This window comes from Hypanus sabinus, chromosome 27, assembly GCF_030144855.1.
Source record: "Hypanus sabinus isolate sHypSab1 chromosome 27, sHypSab1.hap1, whole genome shotgun sequence".
NCBI classification, from domain to species: Eukaryota; Metazoa; Chordata; class Chondrichthyes; order Myliobatiformes; family Dasyatidae; genus Hypanus; species Hypanus sabinus.
Window position 1 is genome coordinate 6,932,364 of NC_082732.1, and position 20,413 is coordinate 6,952,776.

General features: G+C 44.0%; 1 long non-coding RNA gene across 1 annotated transcript in view; it reads right to left on the reverse strand.

Annotated features, from left to right (window-relative positions):
• Positions 1 to 19,761, reverse strand: part of LOC132381978 (uncharacterized) — a 72,390-nt gene extending 52,629 nt beyond the window's left edge. Inside the window, exons 1-3 of the long non-coding RNA XR_009508162.1 lie at positions 19,645 to 19,761; positions 13,528 to 13,708; positions 12,436 to 12,507 (exon numbers count right to left, since the gene is read on the reverse strand). This is a non-coding gene — a long non-coding RNA (uncharacterized LOC132381978). The remainder of the gene's footprint in view (positions 1 to 12,435; positions 12,508 to 13,527; positions 13,709 to 19,644) is intronic.
• Between the last annotated feature and the right edge of the window lie 652 nt (positions 19,762 to 20,413).

Consider the following 20,413-nt stretch of genomic DNA (forward strand, 5'->3'; position numbering starts at 1 on the left):
TGCATTTGCCTCAATGTTTCTATCTCCCCTGTTGCTTTAATTGGCAAACAATGGAAGCTTTTATAGCAAAGTGGAGTCAATCGTCTGTATTCAAACAACTATCTCAATCCTGTAAACCTTCTTTTCACCAATTCCGTACATTATCCTCAATTCCGTATCTGCTAACCTTGTTCGCCGATCCTGTGTGGGACCATACTGAAAGCTTTCTGAAAATCCATTTATTCCCTCTCACCTACTCTAGCTGGCATATCCTCAAAAAAACTTAGATTAATAAATCAAACATTATTTACTTTCATTTTTCCATGATGACTTTGTACAATCCTATTATTATTTTCTAAGTGTCTTGAAAATTATTTTTAAATATTCCATTATTTTCTTAGAGACACAAGAGTTTCTACAAATGCTGGAAATTTGGAGCAGTGTGTACAAAACGCATACCAGCATTCTGTGGGTGCGTTGTCCTTCATTTTCTCAGCCTGTTGTCAGCACTTAACAGGATTTCTGTTCTTCATGCTGCAGTATATCAGAGAGGTTTTTGTAGTCAGACACAAAACTTTTATTTCCATTCTGAATTCTCCTTTACTGTCTGCCATGGAACCACTTTTACCCTGAATAGTCTTTTCCTTTTTTACATTAGAACATTTGATTTATCTGTTTTATTTTTGGTTCTCACTGCTTTATTTCCCTTTCTTCATCAATTCCATGATCATCCTTTGTTGAATTCTAAAAATTACCAATCTGAACACTTTGTTTTTTTTTCCCTTTGACAACTATGAACCTTCTCACAGAATGTAGGGTCTCCAATGGACATTAAATTGGACGACATCTGTGGTAACAGAATACTCGGCGGGAGTACAGAAACGGACGGAATCCCAGACGCCACCATGCAGCTGTTTATTTATGTAACAGATTTTCCCCCAAGCCATCGGACTACCAACCTACTGCTCTCTGCTGTGCCTATTGTCTTGTTTGTTATTTATTGTAATGACTGCACTGTTCTGTGTACTTTATGCAGTCCCGGTAGGTCTGTAGTCTAGTTTAGTTTTTGTGCTGGTTTACGTAGTTCAGTGTAGTTTTTGTATTGTTCATGTAGCACCATGGTCCTGAAAAATGTTGTCTCATTTTTACTATGTACTGCACCAGCAGTTATGGTCAAAATGACAATAAAAAGTGACTTGACTTGAGAAAATGGAACTTAGAAGAGTCCAGCACAGGACCAGACCCCATGGCCCATAATGCTGTGTCAAACTAATTACACTGGTTTTAACTGCCTTGGGCAGATGAACGGCCTTAGCCTGAATCATCGACTACGTATACCCCTCCTTAGAGGGGGACTGACTTGCTAAACAACACACACATCCACAATCAGGCTTCCAGCATCTCAGGATACTATCTTTGGTTCTCAGAGAACTGCCCAAAATGGCTGATTCTATTTACATCAACCCAACAGGTAAATAGATAGACAGAGACTAAGGTTAAAAGTAGGTATGCTGCATACTTATGCATACAAGAACATCTTCACTGTGTTAAAATAGTATACAATAAATACATTGCCTGCTTAAGTTCAAATACTGCATACAGGTGTTTAAATATATACCATACACACAGCTTGTGTAGGGTCATAGAACCATAGAGTCATACTACATGGAAACAGGCCCTTCAGCCCACCTGGCCTATGCTAACCATGACACCCATTTCAGTGAGTCTCATTTGCCTGCATTTTGTCCATATCACCCTAAAGTTCCTTTCCTGCCTGTGTTCCTGCCCAGTCCAGTTTGTGTTGTGTTTAACGAGCTTCCTAGTTACTCATTATGGATCAAATGCTTACCACAATATCAGCATTCACATCCTGTGCTATAATGAATGAAGTCCTAGCCCACCCAGTCCCTTTCCATAGCTCCCTTAAGTCTCAGTGACTGAAAATCTCTTCTGCACTCTTTCCATTTCAATGACAGCAGGATGACCAAAACTGATCCAATGATGCCCTGACCGATCAAGAAATAATCAACTTCCACTTTAAATAGATCCATGGACTTGGCCTCCAGCACAGTCTGTGGGAGCATTCTACAGATTTACTACTCTCAGGCTAAAAAAATTCCTCCTTAACTCCATTTTAAAGGGTCATCCCTCAATTTTGAGACTGTGCCCTCTAGTTCTGGATACCCATCCTCTCCACATCCACCCGTTCTAGTCCTTTCAATGTTCAGTATGTTTCAATAAGATCCCCTGCATTCTTCTAAATTCCAGTGATTACAGGCCCAAAGCTGCCAAACGCTCCTTATATCTTAACTCCTTCATTCCTGATATCATCCTTGTAAACCTCCTCAGGACTGTCTCCAATGACAACAAATCCTTTCTGAGATATGGGGCCGAAAACTGTTGACAATATTCCAAGTGTGGCCTGACAAGGGTCCTATAAAGGCTCAGCATTATCTCCTCGCTTTTATATTCTATTCCTCTTGAAATAAATACCAACGTTGCATTTGCCTTCTTTACCACAGATGCAACCTGTAAATTAACCTTCTAGGAGTTCTGCACGAGGACTGCTAAATCTCTCGGCATCAAAGATGTTTGAACCTTTTCCCCATTTAGATTGTAGTCCACATTATTGTTCCTTTTACCAAAATGCATTTTCATACATTTCCCAAAACTGTATTCCATCTGCCACCTCTTTGTTCATTCTTACAATTTGTCGAAGTCCTGCTACAATTGCATTGCTTCCTCAGTACTACCTATCCCTTCACCTATCTTTGTATCATCCTCAACCTTTGCCACAAAGCCATCAATTCCATTCTCAAAATGCTGGAGGAACTCAGCAGGCCAGGCAGCATCTATGGAAAAGAATATAGTCAATATTTCAGGACTGCCAAAGGGTCCTGAAACGTTGACTGGACCCTTTTCCATAGATGCTTCCTGGCCTGCCTAGCTACTCCAGCAGTTTGTGTGTGTTGCTTGGATTTCCAGCATCTGCAGATTTTCTCTTGTTTGTGATTGAATTCCATTATCGAAATCCTTGACAAGCAATGTGAAATGTCGCAGACCCAATACAGACCCCTGAGGAACACCACTAGTCACCGGTAGACAACCAGATAAGTCCGCTTTTATTCCCTGTCGCTGCCTCCTGTCTGTCAGCCATTCTGCTATCCATGCCAGAATCTTTCTGTAATGCCACAGGATTTTATCTTGTTAAGCAGCCTCATGTGTGGCACCTTATCTAATGCCTTCTGAAAATCCAAGCAAGTGACATCCACTGCCTGTTACTTCCTCAAAGAACTCTTGCAGATTTGTCAGCAAAATTCCCTTAACAGGAACTGTGCTGACTTTGACTTATTTTCTCATTAGTCTCCAAGTAGCTCAAAACCTAATCCTTAATAATAGACTCCAACACTTCCATCTGCCCCAGAAGAGGTCCCAAAGATCCAGAAATCTGAATTCCTGTCCCCCGCTCCAATTCTTCAGCCATGCATTTATCTGCCACCTCATTCTACTCCTATCCTCACTGTTGTGTGGCATAGGCAGCAATCCCAAAATTACTACTCTTGCTTCTGCTAGGCGTCCTGCTTCTCAGCTTCCTTCCTAACTCCTTGTATTCAGGAACTCCTGCCTCTTTCTCTCTATGTCACGTACCACGACTTCTGCCTGCCACCCTTCCTTTTCAGGATATTGTAGAGGCTTCCAGAAATACCTTGGACTCTGGCACCTGGGAAGCAAACTACCATTCGTGCTTCCTGTTCTGTTCCACAAAATAGCCTATATGTCCCCTGACTATAGAGTTCCCTATAACTGTGGCCATTCTCTTCAGTTCCCTACACTTCTGAGCCACGGGGCCAGACTGAGTGCCAGAGGCACGGCCGGTGTTGCTTCCCCCAAGTAGGCCGTCCCCTCTAACATTACACAAAATGGAATACCTATTGTTGAGGAGATTGGCCACAGAGGTGCTCTCCACTATCTGATGTTCCCCCTTCCCTCTCCTGACAGTCACAACTTATCTTTCTCTTGTAGCTTTGGTGTGGCTACCTCCCTGTAGCTCCTGTCTATCACTGCTTCAGTTTCCCTAACAAACCGAAAGTTATCGAGCTGCAGCTCAGGTTCCCTAACACAGTCTCTGCGGAGCGGCTTCTTGAGGCACCTGGTGCAGATGCGGCCACCGGGGAGGCTGGAAGTCTACTTACTCAGCCTCTGCCTGTTCTCACCAAACCTTACTACTCTGACTCAAGACTATTCCTACAATAACCGCTCCCGCGACGATCGCTCTGCTAGGCGGTACCTCTCTTTCATAGAGACCTGGTTTTTAAAAGCTCTTTGTTGTGCCTGTACAGAAATGCTCCTGTTCCGTCTGTGCAGTACTCCAATCAATGACTTCCATCGAAACGTCTGAGGCGTTTCCAAGCTTTTTGTCGGACCTGTGCGGGAACACTCTGTTGTGTCTGTGCAGGACTCCAATCAACGCTTCAACTTTGTTGGCTGAAGTCAGGGTTTAATGCTCTGGCTGTTGGTAGGGCCAAACAGACCAAGGGGTAGAGGACAGATGAAGAATGTCCACCAGTCCACCAAGTTTGGGGGGTTCAGCTTAGGGCCAACAACCCTGACTGGTAAATCAAAATGGCAATTTAGAATCCCACATCTGAGTGGTAGAGTATTCCCCGAGTCTCCACACAGGATTTATGTGACTGACAGTAGTGAAAACTGAGGAAAAGCTACTGACATGATGGAGAACAGTGTCAGAGATGGAGGACAGTCATTGCTGCCCTAAATGTCAGTGACATAATGGACAATAAGTATGTACTATCAAGTAAATGTAGTCAGTCTGTGTGTATTAAGGTAAATGCACACAAATGCATAATTTCAAATACACATGGAAATTCCTGCAGATTTAAATACTCATATACAATTTTTGCTAAAATATTAGAGAGCTGGATGTGCCAGATGTTGAAGAGTGTGAGCGAAGAGAAGTGAATGCAGTTACTATAAGGAGGGAGAAGATGCTCAAAAAGCTGAAATATCTATGGGAACATGGGCTAGATGAGCTGCTCCCTAGGGTTGTGAAAGAGGTAGCGGCAGAGATTGTGGAGGCATTAGTAATAATCTTCCAAAAATCGTTGGACTCTGGCATGCTTCCAGAAGATTGCAAATTGCAAATGTCACTCCACTCCTTAAGAAAGGAGAAAGGTGGCAGAAAGGAAATTATAGACCAGTTAGTCTGACCTCAGTGGTTGGGAAGATGTTGGAGTCAAATATTGAGGATGAGGTTATGGAGTACTTGATGACTCGGGACAAGATAGGACAAAGCCAGCAAAGGGAAAAACTTACCTGACGAACCTGTTGGAATTCTTTGAGGAAATTACATGTAAGGTAGATAAAGGGTGTATAGTGGATGTTGTATGTTTGGACCTTCAGAGGGCCTTTGACAAGGTGCCACACATGAGGCTGCTTACCAAATTATGAGCCCATGGCATTATAGGAAAGTTATTGGCATTGACTGTTTGGTAGGAGGCAGTGAGTGGGAATAAAAGGACCCTTTTCTGGTTGGCTGCCAGTGACTAGTGGTGTTCTGCAGGGGTCGTTGTTGGAACTGCTTCTTTTTATGCTGTATATCAATGATTTAAATGATGACTTTGTTGCCACATTTTCAGATGATATGAAGATTGGTGGAGGGGCAGATAGCGTTGAGGAAACAATTAGGCTGAAGAAGGACTTAGAGTAGGAGAATGTGCAAGAAAGTGGCAAATGAAATATAATGTGGAAAAATGATTGGTTATGCACTTTGGGAGTAGAAACATTTGTGCAAGCTATTTTCTAAACTGGGAGAAAATCCTGCAGGTAGAGTCATTGGTGAGGAAAGCATTCATTTTTAGAGGTCTTGAATAGAAGAGCAGGGATGTGAAGCGGAGATGTTATAAGGCACTGGGTGAGGACTCACCTTGGGTATTGTGAAAAGCTTTGGGCTTCTCATCTGAGGAAAGATGTGCCGGCATTGGAAAGAGTTCAGAGGAGGGTCACAAGGATATTTCTGGGAATGAAATGGTTATCATACGAGGAAGGTTTGATTGTTCTGGGTTTGTACTCATTGGAACTTAGAAGGATGAGGGAGGATCTCATTGAATCCTTTTGAATGTTGAAAGGCCTAGAGGTGGAAAGAATGTTTCCCATGGTGGGGGAGTCTAGGACAAGAGGGCACAGACTCAGGTTAGAGGGGCATCCATTTAAAACAGAAATGTGGAGAAATTTCTTTAGCTAGAGGGTGGTGAATTTGCGGCATTTATTACCACAGACATCTATGGGGGCCAGGTTGTTGGGTGTATTTAAGGCAGAACTTGCAGAATTCTTGATTGTACATGGTATCAAAGGTTACAGGGAGAAGACTGGGGAGTGGGGCAGAGGAGAAGATAAAAGGATCAGTCATGATTGAATAGTGGAGCAGACTCGATTGGCCAAATGGCCTAATTCTGCTCCTATGAGTTATGGTCCTATAATTATTGGAGATGGCTTATGTCACTCCTCATATGTCTCAATATTAAGCATTGGCAACTAAACAGCAGCAGAAAGCTAGAGCATTTTCTGTCACACCAAACAGTAGTTTCTCAAAGGCAGTACATATCTTTAATTGAACTCAAAAGTAAAATAAAGTCAACAGGCAGAGACCTTCTGAACTCACAAACCCGAGTAGAAGGTGTTGCAGTTAACGAGCCTCTTGTGACTGGTTAATTATGTATGTTTTTTTTCTGAATGAAATATCTCTACTCAGAAAGCCATTAGATAATAAATAATGGAAATGAAATACAAATCTTGGTTGGACAGATTAGTTAATTAAGATATCTTACAAGCCTACCTCTTACAGCTCCATTAATTAACAAGTGCCAATAAGACCTGCAATTATGCCAGAGGTTTAAAGAAAATGATCTTTATTAAAATACCTTTAATTTAGTCATACAAAGCTATTACCAAAGGTCAGTTATTTGCATGATCAAAACCACTTACTCGAAGATTCATTTTCAAAATTCACTTCAGCACATGATTTTGCAAATTCATGATTAATGTGTGTCAGAATGCTTCTATAAATAAATACATTGATAAATAATTTCTCTCCAGCTTGGTGATCCCATTCTTTACTGGGTACTAGCATGATGCAATACTGTTGATGAACTTAATTAAGAAAGGTCAAGGTCATTGCAAATTTTCAAACAATAGCATAGGATGGAATATATAGAAATTAATGGAGAAAGGAGAACATTCCAAAGCATTTTTAAGGCTCAGTTCAAAAGCATGGTAGATAGAGATGGTGATTTTAAGGGGTAGGTCACTTTGAAGTTCAAAGTACATTTATTACCAAAGTGTGTGTGTGTATATATATATATATATATATAATATGGTACAACCTTGAGATTCATCTCCTCACAGGCAGCCACAAAACAAAGAAACCCAAAATAACTTATAAAAAAAAAGACCTTCAAACTCCCAATGTACAGAGAGGAAAAAAAAAGAAATTGTACGAACAAGTAAAGGAAGCATATAACATTCAGAACAAAAATGAGCCAGAGACATGAAGACCAGAGCAGGCCACAGCCTCGGCCTCAGTTCAGCACAGAGCTGAGTAAATGTCATGGAGCCCTCAGACACAAGGTCTGGAGCAACTGGAGCAGGCCACAGCCTAGGTCTCAGTTTAGTGTAGAGCCAAGTACACATCGTGGAGCAGCCAGTAGAACCAGCCCAACCTTCACCTCTTGTCTTGACACCCTGTCTTGGCAGGCAATCCATATGCTCTGGCTTTTAAATCATCCAAACATCGGGCTGTTCCTCACACTAGGACCCAGGCCTGCTGTATCAATAAGCTCTGGGCTTGGACACCATTCACCATGACGCGGCCTGTACCCGACCTTTCCAAATCAGCCTGGCACTTAGACTGATCAATCCTCTCTCAATTTAGGTGAGCGGACTTCGAATAAGCCGCCCCTCCACTCTGCTCACCCTGACTTTGCCTCGAACATGCCTCAACCTCACCTTGCACCCATACCCTTTGACCCTTGACTCAACCTTGCCTTCACTCGCCTCTTCATTGTTTGTGGTGTTCATTTACCATAAATTTTACAAGAAAAAGTATTCTTAATGAAGTATCTTGTTGTATTCTTTGTTTTGTTTCCTGCGAGTTAGAAGTAGTAGTTACTTGTGCAGTTTGTTCACAATGTTGCCCGTGCATCAGTATCTGTGGACATTCAGCAGTAGCCATGATTGTCATTGGATCATTGCTTCAGGCTGATGAGTATCTTGTTTAGCTAAAGCTGGTTTTCTCCACCTCTGTGTGTCCTTAGGTGGAGAGCAAGTGAACCCCCCCAACCCCCACCCTTTCACTGAAGTTCATTTGAGATGTCCCTCACCTTGGCTAAGTCAAGAAACATGGGTTTCTCAAGCCCAGTTGAGCTACTATTATGAACACTATAATGAAAAATGTATTTGCAACAACTTCACTGGGATGTAGATACTAACAACATACAAGTGCTCCACACTTGCTCCTCTTCAGAGGAATATAGCTGCTGCTGCAGAGACTCTCACTTAGGTTAGGAAACATTCACTATATTTCTGAAGAGCCTCTGTTTCCAGTCTCCGTGGAATTCATTCTCTCTAAATGGACACTTACTTGGGCTGCACCCTTCGGTTCTCTTGTGTTACTAACAGATTTCTTACTTCTCCCTCTCACTTAAATGAACTTACATATTGTTTTATTAACCAGAGGTCTATTACTTAATACTTGTCCCGATCATTAGTCTTTGAGCTGTTACTGGTGTAACTTCTCTTCACAGCCTCTTACCTCACATACATCTCCCCCCTTCCCTGATCTTTGTCACTTACCCTGCTGGCTGGACCCTGCTTCCACGTTAGTTAAGGTGAAGTCTATGTCAATGATACTTCCTGCTATGCCAATACTGAAACAAATGCTCATGCGATGAAATCTCTTTTCCCACATGACCACATTCTAGAAAAATCACCTGAATGGGTTTAACCATCCTCTTTTTTTTTTGCATCTGTCTTGGATAATAATCCAGACAGTTTCACTGGAGATTTTGTTAACTTAATTCCCAGTGCCATGCTGTCTCTAAACAGGACCACTTGCTTACTGCACCCCAAATTATTGGCACCATTACGAACCAGAGCAAGTGAATCCTCCCCCCTCTCACCCCGATAGGTTGGAGATGTCTTTCACCTTGGCACAGATTTCTAGGGTTTAGGTGAGTTTATTGTCAAGTGCACAATTATGGTGAGGTGCAGGAATGATGAAAAATTTCCTTGCAGTAGTATCACAAGCATGTAGCTTCAGACATCACACAGAACATAGTTTATACACAAGTTACGCATGACATTGTACCATACAATGAATAAGTAGACTGCAATAGCAAGACCTTGGTGTAAAAAAAATCAAAGACACTATCAGTTGTTAGTCTGTGGTGTTACTGAGGCAGGGTTACAATTTGGCAGGTTGGTCCTAGACCCCAATGGTTCCTGAAGCCAGAGGTATAAGGCTTAAGACTTCTGTACATCCTGCCTGATGGTAGCAGCAAGGAAACAGTATAGCCTAGGTGGTGGAGATCCTCAGTGATAGATTCAGCCTTCATGAACCTTCTTGTAGATGCCGCTATAGAGAGAAACAGCACAGAAATACGCCCATTGCTCCACAATGCGTCAAACATCAACCATCCATTTTATTCTTGTGGACTCCTGCCTACTCCTCCCAGATTCTACACACTAGGGGAACTTTACAGTGACCAAACCCACATGTTTGGAGTGTTGGAAGAAACCACCTTACTCAGAGGAAACACATATGAACACGAGGAGAACATGGCGACTCCACACCCACAGCACCCAAACATCAGAATTGAGCCGTCTCCAGCACAGTGTGATAGCGGCAGTACTGTTCCATCCACAAGACTTCCAATGTTGTTTTACATTTTCAGTGACAAAGTTGTAATCATCTGCTCAAATGTGCCTCTGTCCTCAACCCAAGAGTTAAATCAATTCCTGATTTACCTTCTCAGGTGGATGCGGAAGATCCAAAATCCCTGTGAAGGCTCCCCAGATCCTACTCTGCAAGTATCATTCAACCATATGATACTAACTCTGTGACATTAATGGCAAGATAAGACGGAGTGAACTGTCCATTCAAACAAAGTTGTATCTCATTTCTATCTATTTTTGTTCTCCGGTCCATCAAAGATCATCTGTGAACATGTAGTCCACTTCCATCAATCTTCTTAGAGATATCTTCTGTGGAGAGGATATGCAAAAACACCAGGGCCACAGGGCAGGTTCAGTAACATCAGATGGTGCATGTGTTATAGCATTTGTGGATCTGAGACCCATGAGCATCACAGTTTCCATTAATCATTTCTCTCCTTTGTAACCACCCAATCCTTCTCCAACTTCTCTGAACAGTCTTGGTGTCACTCCTCTGAATCAGGCTTTAACTGGAGATACAAGGCCTACTTTGTGAATACGTAAAGCAACTTCCTTCAGAAGAAAATTAAAGAAAATAAAAACTGAAGATGCTGAAAATCTGAGAAAGGGGCAATTATGAGCAATACTCAGCAACAGAGAAGGCATCTGTGAGGAGAGAAACAGAGCTAAAGGTCAAAATCAAAGCGTATTCACAGATGCCCAATGGCTTGATGGGCATTTTATGTTTTCATTTTAATTAATTTTACAATTGTTTGCTGTTGTGGAATCTGATATTTTAGCATACGTGGGTCAATTCTCCACTAAACAGTTTTCTTGGTGTTTGCTTCCACAAGCTCAGATATTACATTTTTTACTCCCTCCATTCCTGTATCTGTTCCACAGATGGTTGACATCTCCAGATCTATCTGCTCTCTTCCTTTGCTATCCCTTTCCTTCCCCCACACATGTACTGAAATATTCTTCATTTGCTTGTCTGTCCAGTCCATTCCCCTTAGCTTTGATCTACCGGATGCTACTTGATTCACTAACTTCACTTACCCAGATCATGCACTAAACTACTGTAACTCCCCCAGGCCCATGAAGTGTGCTTCTTCCATTTTGGGAAGCTTTCAACCTGCTTCTTTAGTAAAAGAAATGTCAATACTTTTTCTGGACCAAGGAGAATCAGGATTGGAATTGGCTTATTATTGCCAGATGTACTGAGTTACAGTGAAAATCTTGTCTTGCTCACACAGCTTGTTCATACAATCATTACACAGTGCATTGAGGAAAAACAAGGGAAAACATTAACGATGCTCCATAAAGAGTAACATCTCAGAGAATTTGCAGCACAGCTAGACAATAAGGTACAAGATTACAACAAGGTAGATTGTGAGGTTAAGAGTCGTCCATCTTGTCATGCATAAGATCAGACTTCACCTCTCATTAACCGTGGAATATTCCTGGAGCCTTTGCTGTCAGATCTTGCACCAGTCTGTGTCTCCGTGACTCACATGCACCGTCTTCCCCACAAGCTTAGCTATGGATCACATAACTGGTGACAACAGCACCCAATGTGGACCCTATTCCCTCGACAGGAAGGGGGGGGGGGGTCAACTAACACGTTGAAAAAAAAGAGACACTAAATCACGGGTTCCCAACCTGAGGTTCATAGTAGGGGTCCATGGCATAAAAAACATTGGGAACCCCCACCCTAAACAAAGCTTTAGTGCAACCTTATCTCTATTGGTATAGAGATGACTGAAGTATGTATGTGGATCACTGACTTCCAACAATGCCATGTTTGAATTACTGTTCCAAATTATCACATTTTATATTCATTCACAAGACTCATGGCTTGTACATAAATACTTCCCATATGAGAGAAAATTAGTCAGCTTCACAGTTCCGAACTCACAAGCCTCCTTCTTAGAATGGTTGTGCTCAAGTTGGTGCTCCTGATGTCTCAGATTGCTCATCTTTTCTATCATTGTTCTCCTATCTTTGCAAAGCTTTCTTTTGTTCTTAACCTACGCCGGGTTCTCTTGCAGTTCTGAAGTTAATCATTTTGAGTCGTCACTCATCGGTGGACTGGAGGGACAACACATATCCTCTTTCCTGATCAGCGGGTGAGCTCTTTACTGTAAGGACATCTGTTGGTACTTCCTTTCATCAGGAAGTCTGTACACAAGATCAGACACCCTTACCTCGCTCATTCTGTTCCTCACAGTCAAATCACTTTACCATAAAGCTGTTTTAGCTGTGTCCTCCTCAGCTATTGATCTTGTGCAGTTTTGTGGTGTCATACCCAGAACCCCTCTCTGTAGGAAGCAGAATACCCTTCTGGAGCCTAGCGGGATTCTTGACACAAGATTAACTTCTTCGTTAGGTTTTCAGGGACAGGAGAAAGAGGAGTCAGTGGCTTCCCCTTTCCTTCCCATTGTGGACCCCTCTACTGATCAGTTTCAACAAGACAGACAGACTTTCCATGACACTATATGATTGCCTTACCTGTCAGAAACATTGACTTCTGGGCCACCTGTGGTACCGATGTTTTCCTTGTGCCTGGGTAAGAGTCAGTTTCTGAGAATGCCAACAAAATCACATGTCAGTCTCTCCTAGGGTTCAAGCAGAGAACCCCTCATCAGATGCTGTTAAGTGTTTTCAATGACTTTCATTTTTATTTCAGATTCAGCACATCTGCAGTTTTATTGATTTCCACTTTTTGCCAGCCACTGGGGTTCAAGGGTTAAAGATTCAAAGACTTCCCCACAGACAGCCACGAAACAAAGAAAACAGTCAACCTGTTCAAAGAGAAACATCAATCCTCCCATCTGTGTAAAAAAAAAATCACGCAAACAGCAATGAAAAAGACAAGCGAGAAACACAGAATATAAAACACAAAATCGAAGAGCTAGGGATGCTCAGTTCATTTTCTGCAGGCCGCCCCAATCAAAGTCGCCCAAAATAGCAACAAAAAAAAAGTAGAGAGCAGAAACATTACCGACAGAGGCTGATCCACAGGCCAAGATCCAGAAATCTGGGTCCATCCTCAGCAAGTAGTCATTGTAAAGATTAGGCTGATGTTATATGTTTTGAGGGGAGGGGAGGTGTCAAAAGCAGTTCTGAGAGAGGGAAGTGGCTGGAACACACTGCCAGGGGTGAGTGTAGAAGCCAATACAACACAGATATTTAAGAGATTCTGAGAAAGATGCATGGATGTAAAATAAAATGGAGTCTTATGGGCTGTGTAGGAGGGAAGGGTTAGATACGTCATGGGATAGGTTTACATTGGTTGGCACAGCACTGGAGGCGGAAGAGCCTGTATCGTGGTATACAGTTTTAAATCTGATGTACAATGTACAGAATAAGCCCCAACAGAAAATCAGACTGCATTTAATAATTCCCTGTAGGCAAAGAGGCATCAGATCAGACCCTTTTGGATACATTTATAAGCAGCCTTTCATTTTGAGGCTTCTATGAATTATTTGATGTGACACAAAACAAATTTATACTAGAAAATGGTAACCTGGAAGAGAGCCTTGCTCATCTGTGCAAGGACAACCTCAAGTTGAAGAGAAGGAAATGAGTCACATCACATACCCAGTGAATTATCCTACTCAGTGAACTGGTTCTGTTGGATCAATTCAGATGGGATTCACTGAAAGAGCTCATTGCTTCCTGGTCCTGCTGCTTTCTCATTCAATCTGCATCATACTTCACAGCTCTTCCCGGCAACTGATGGTCGACCGGACGGAGAGCCTCACATTGCTCACATCCAACACTAGAATCAAATAAATAGAGAAGGTTTTATAACTATATTCCAATGTCTGATGGTGTTAATGTTTTAAAGCACATAGAACAGTGGAGATAAGAGATGCTATAAATATTCTTCAATATTGTCCAGTCAAAAAGAGTTATTTACTGGATTGATTTTGATTATCAGAGGCACAAATTTTGTATCAATGAAATTTCCCTTTCTTACACCTCCGTGCACAATATAGCATTTTTTAAATTATATATCTGAACGCTTCACTGGTCCTTTGGTTTCACACAATCTCCTCAAAATAATTCATTTTTGATGCCAGAAAACTCTTATTGTAAAACTCTTAAGCCATTGAGTTACAGAGACATACACAGCATGGAAACAGATCTATCAGCCCATTGAGTTCGTGCTATTCAGGCAATGATTTTTGCTAATCATTTTTCATTCTCCCAATATTCTATACCAGTCCCTACAGATTCTACCACTCTCCGACACACCAGGGGCAATTTCCATCAGCCGATGAACTCACCAACCAGCACACCTTTGGGATGTGGGAGGGAAATAAAACCTTTGGGGGAAGCCCTTGCGATCCCAGGGGAAACAAGCAAAGCCCACATAAGCAGCACTAGAGAGCAGGACTGAAGCCGGTTCCTGGCACTGTGAGGCAATAGCTCTTCCAGATGTGGCCCCATGCAGTCCATAAATCCTTCAAAGACACTTAAGTGGTCATTTTGATTCTGTATAACCATAACAGCTGGCTAGCTTTGAACGTACTGGGGTTATACTGTAGATATAAACTGGCAAAAACAGAAACCTAGAATTCTGCAAAAAAAAAGCTTCACAACTTACTGCAATACTCTCCAGAGACTTACTAAATTAAAAACAATCTTAGAAATGGCAAAACTCTTGAAAAAACATCGCTGGAGCTGCTTGGCAAAGAAAAAAAATCAATAGCAGATGATCTCTTTAAACAGCAACAGTGAGAGTTCTTCCCATTGCTTGAAGTTTATGTAAAGAAAGAGCAAAGATCCTCACCACCCAGGCCATGTCTTTCCACCCTGCTGCCATCAGGTAGAAACATAGAAAATAGGTGCAGGAGTAGGCCATTCGGCCCTTCGAGCCCACACCGCCTTTCAGTATGATCATGGCTGATCATCCAACTCAGAACCCTGTACTTGCTTTCTCTCCATACCCCTGATCCCTTTCGCCACAAGGGCCATATCTAACTTAAGCTAGAGGTGCCTCAGGACTTGCACCACCAGGTTCAAGAACAGTTACTACTCATCAATCACCAGGCTCTTGGGGATAACTACACTCACTTAAGGACCCTTTCATCTTGTTATTTATTTATTATTGGCATTTGCACAGTTTGTACAGTTTACAGATCCTATTTACGGTTACTGTTCTATATATGTATGCCTGCAGAAAAAGAATCTCAGGATTGTATTTGGTGACATGTATCTACTTTGATAATAAATTTTACTTTGAACTTTGCATGTGTGAGGCAAGCACAGAGTCAACAGAGAAGGAATGATTAATCTGTATACTCTGTAGAAACGGATCCTATCTTTCTTATTGTACATCTGAAATAAGAAACGTGTGCAGTAAAATGCTGCTGAAAATGCACCCCAATACAAATCGAAGAGAACGGACTGGAAGGAAAGGAGAGCTCGCAGATGCAATACCAAGGTCAAGCCAATTCTGTATACCAATCAGTGTCATGACCTACCTCCTCCACATCCTTCCACCAGGATTTGAATACATCACAGCAGTATCAGGTCCAATGTCTTTTAACCACAAACATATAAATGTCAACTATTGGAGGTCAAAGATCACTTAAATTCCATGAATCATGTTTATAATTCCAATTTCGCTGCTGCTTGTTCTGCTGGTTACATTTTGCTCTGGACAACTTTCCTTCCTTATTGTGATCTTTTTTCACACTGAAATTCCACCTTAATATATTGTGGTACATGCCTGTCACCACATACACCCTTGGCTTTCCTGGGTGTGGGGGTGCGGTGGAAGAGGGAGGTGTGGTTGCCAGCTCATCCCAGCATTCCTGGCAGCCAGCTCTTCTTATTGTTCTTGTTTGAAAATGTGTTCCTGGGATTATGGTGGGATGTTCAAGTTCAGTTACTGTTACATTTTAGCCTGGGTTATATAGCCGTTCACTTGTCTGCTTGTGGGCCACCCGACTGTAAGCAGGATGTGTGATAATCGCCTCCTGCACTTGAATGTGACTGGGTGAGTTCTCTCCCCGGGTCACAGTGCCCGGTCTGTTTTTGTGCGTATAAAAGTGGCTGTTGAGCTAGAAGAGTTTTACTTCTCTGTCACCAAGCAGCATTGGGGTCAAGAGTGGCATTAGAAATTGATGGTGAGTTACGACATCAGATGGATCCCTTTAAGACCTGGGGAATAAGTTGAAGGGCTGACCGGTATTCCTCCCTCGCTCCCCCAGGCTGGGCTGGACTCCAGGGAACCCCGAAGGGGTGAGCATACTGAAGATCCCCAACCTAGGGGACACGGCAACGTGCATCATCACCTCCCTCATGTCCCACAGTGGGGAACCCAATTTGCTGCAGTCACAGGAGGATGTCTAATGTTGCAGGCATCGCCAACAACGCCCAAGCCACCAGGACTCGACAATAAACACCACAAGGTCCACCATGAAGCTCCCAGAGAGAATCGTACCATCTGCCTGCAGCCTTACCCGATGGCTGCCCTGGTGTTGGAGGGGGATGTCCTACAAGCCCTCCTCGACTTAATATAAGCGTAGCAGTGTGACCACAGGGTCCTCATAGTGCCCCTGGAGCAGTGTTTCAAGCAGAGGCCATTGGCAGAAGCAATGAGGGAAGAGCTGGGCAGTAAGTGGTGGCAATTGGGAGAAAGTTTGAAGGGCATTCACAGCAGATTATTGCCACTTTGCTCAGCATGGCTACCCCCAGTTCCCTCCCACGGCCCAGGAAGAGCTTGCCCTCCTTGCCTTTGTAAAGGCACTGATGCTGGACCATCTTTGGCAGTATGTTTGCCTGACATCACCATCATCAAGCCCTCCGACAGCCCGTGGGCAGCCTCTGTGGCGTCGGTCAGGTAGGAAGACGATTCTGCGTAAGCTACCGTTGTTTCAATGCTGTGACCCAGAAGGTCTCCTACCCGCTGCCCAGAATTGAGGATGCCCTGAACTGTATTGCAAGCTGGACCTGGTTCAGCTCTCTCAATGTCCACAGTGATTTGCCTTCACCATTGGTCAAGGGCTATGGGTAATGCCGTTTGGCCCGGTTAATGCCACTGCCACATTCCAGAGACTGATGGCTCACGTTCCGTGGAGTTGCTGCATCTTCTAATTGGATGAGGTTCTGGTATTCCGCCACCATTGTTGATGATACCCTGCAGAATGTGGAGGAGGTCTTCACCGCCATCGTCCAGGCAAACCTGCGCACCAACCGTGTGAAAGGCTGTGCGGCCAGCCAAAGCTCCCAGGCACGTGGTGAATGCGGAAGGAGTGGCGATGGGTAGTGGTGATTAACAAATGGCCCCCTCGATGTCTCTGAGCTTTGTAGCTTCCTGGAGTTACCACCAGTTTATTGAGGGCTTTGCTACATCGCCAGTTCCCCGCACCAGCTCACCGAGAAGGGAAGGCCCTCTGCCTGGACTGACACCTGTACTGCTGCCTTCCATCAGCTCCGAGCTGCGCTCACTCAGGCCCCGGTGCTGGCGTACTCTGACCCAGCACGCCCCTTCATTGCTGACACAGACCGCAGCAACGGGGGGCTCGGGGCAGTGCTGTCACAGGAGAGGGACCAAGGAGAACGCATTGTGGCAAAATTCAGCCGCACGCTATGCTGCCTGAACGGAACTATTGTGTCACCCTCTGGGAGTGCTTGGCCGTGGTGCAGTCCCTCCGCCACTTCCGCCCCTAACTCTTCGGCCGATGTTTCCTGCTTTGTATGGACCATGTGTCACTGACCCGGCTGTTAAACCTCAGAGGGCCCGAGGGGGTTGGAGGCTCCCCAGAACTAGGGTTTTGGGGGGCAGCACCACAGCAATGCTGACGCCCTCTCTTGTTGTGTCTGTGAGGCCACAAGTATCACCACCGTCTCCGCCTTCATGAGTGGAGCTGGGGGACGGTGGCAGCCTGTGGTGAGCACCCCACCATTGACCAGCAGCAGCTGTGCAACGAGCAGGTGAGGTCCCGGGTGAGGGAATGGCTGGGCGTGAGACAGTGACTCTGCCCTGAATCCAGCGACAAACGTCCTATACTCACAGTGGGACATGCTGGAGGTGTGCGACTGGTAGCTGTTCCATTGCTGGCAGTTTCCTGACATGCTGGTTCCCTGTGCCACAGCGCTGCAGTTGGTGCACGGGCTGGTGGGGTCTGGCCATATCGGGGTTGCAAAGAAGTTGTGCAAGCTGCATAAATGGTTTAATTGGCAGGTCCCAGAGGGGGCCCCAATGCAGCAGCACCTGGAGGGGCCCAATGGAGCACAGAGGGGTGGACATCCTGAGCCCCTTCCCCTGCACCGATGCCGAGAGCTGCTACGTTCTTGAGGCCATGGATTACTTCACAAAGTGGCAGAGGCACGCGTGTGGTCCTGGACCAGAGTGCCCACTCCTCCGCCATTTCAGCACTCCTGAGGAATTCCACTGCGAGCACAACTTCGAGGCGCAGGTGCTTAGTGAGGTCTGCAGGCGGCCAGGAATCACCAAAATGCAAACCACCCTCCTTCACCCGCAAAGCGACGGGCTGCTGGAGCGCTTTAACCGCACCCTGGCTGGGCAGCTTGAAATCCCCCTTAGCTGGCATCAGCGCGATTGGGATTGTTACCTACCCCTGGTGTTGTGGGCATACCGGACATCAGGTGTTCACTGACTGTGCTTGTGTTTGCGCAGGAGATGGGCATGCCAGTGGATCTGGTGCTTGGCTCCCCTCCCGAGCCAGAGATTGGGGTGTGTGATAATCACCTCCCCATCTGCAGGAGATGGAATAACGCAGTTGAGTTAAACAAGTTGTTTGTATGGACCACCAAATGCTTGCCACGACTTGTTGCTTCATATGCAATGAAATTGCTTCTTTTCATGGACTCAGAGGCTGGAACTCCTGGTATTTTATCAGTGTTCCACATTTGGATCAGCAGGGTCCCTGGATGATGTAAGGGACTACTTTTGCCGTCCCTGTCGTAATTTCAGTTATTGAAATAAATTTCTGGTCTTTTGGCAATGGTTAATGTAATGGACACGGGTATGGTGGCAAAACACTTCAGAATGCTTGACAGAGTGGGTGAGCATACAAGAAGTATACCCCAGAGCATACACAATGGATGATACATTCAGTTACATCTTAAAAATATCCACCGACATCAGCTTTTTCAGACTGAAGAGAAATATGCACATCAAATATAACCAACCATTTGTCCTCACTAACTGTCAGACCATGGATGGTTATCTGACAAGCCGGTAAGTGCAAGAGCCCCTGTATGATAATAGATCAAATTGCTTTGGTAACGGCAGAGCCATTTTTCAATTGCCTGTTTTGTAGAACAGTGCATGAGACCTATAAAGATTCTGCAACAACTCCAAGCAGATGGCACAAAAGTCATGTGCGATTTCCCTGTGATAGATGGAAGGAGTGCAAAGCTGGATTGAGATTTATGCAATAAGATTTTTGATGCTGGACCATCTTGGAACTGTTAAAGCTATTGCATTTTATGTGAATACCCCTCATGAAAATATATCTCAGCACCCTGAGGCAGTACTGCATAAGGTTGGATGCTTAATAGAGGACAAGCAGGTCAGTGGTTGATTGTTTACTTATTAACTTCCCTCTGCACAACATTTCAGCCTGGTCACACTACAGCCCCAGCTCTTTGAGAACTCAAGCCGGCTTCATCCATAAAAGCCACATAAAACATTTAATAAGCTCTTGTGATGAAACTCCAATTTAATATACTCACCCGACCTCGCTCCATGTTTAATTCATCTCTGTAAGTTATGAAGTTAAACTCAGTGGGAATGCTGGAAGTGGAACTACCGTCTCTCTGCTGCTGTAGAATCTCTCTTCTCGGTGTTTCAGTCTTTGGGCTCTTAGCACACTGCAGCACAAGTCTGAGTTGGGAATTCACAGACAGACAAAGGATTAACCTGTCAACAATAAGTAAAGAACATATTGAAAAGGTGGATGAAATTCTGGTGTTCTCATCTAGACTGTAATGCAGAAAGGGAGAGCTTCTGCTGGAGATGTATAAAACTTTGATTAGTTAAACAGTTATACAGTGGGGAAACAAGCCCTACAGCCCAGCTGGACCATGCCAACCGATGCCCCCACCCAAGCTAGTCTCTCCTGCCAGCGTGTGGCCCAATACTTTCTAAACATTTCCTGTCCACGTACCTGTCCTACTGTACCTGAAGTACTGTAAGAGATCTGGGTAGCATACTTCAGGAAGTATGCATTGGCCTCGATAGAACACCATTGATTTACCAGAACATTAACTTGGTTTGATGCAACAAGAGTTAAATTTGGAAGAGAGAATACACAAATAAGGAATCTGCAGTGGGGTGATTCAGTTACTTCCAGTAACACCCTAGAAGAGCATGAATTTAAGCTTTCGAGATATTAAGGGAAATGGATATGGTTGAGCAACAAGAGACCTTTTTCTTCTATTTGGGGAATCAAATATGGGGAAACATAATAACCCTTGTTGGTACTGACACATTAATATGTTT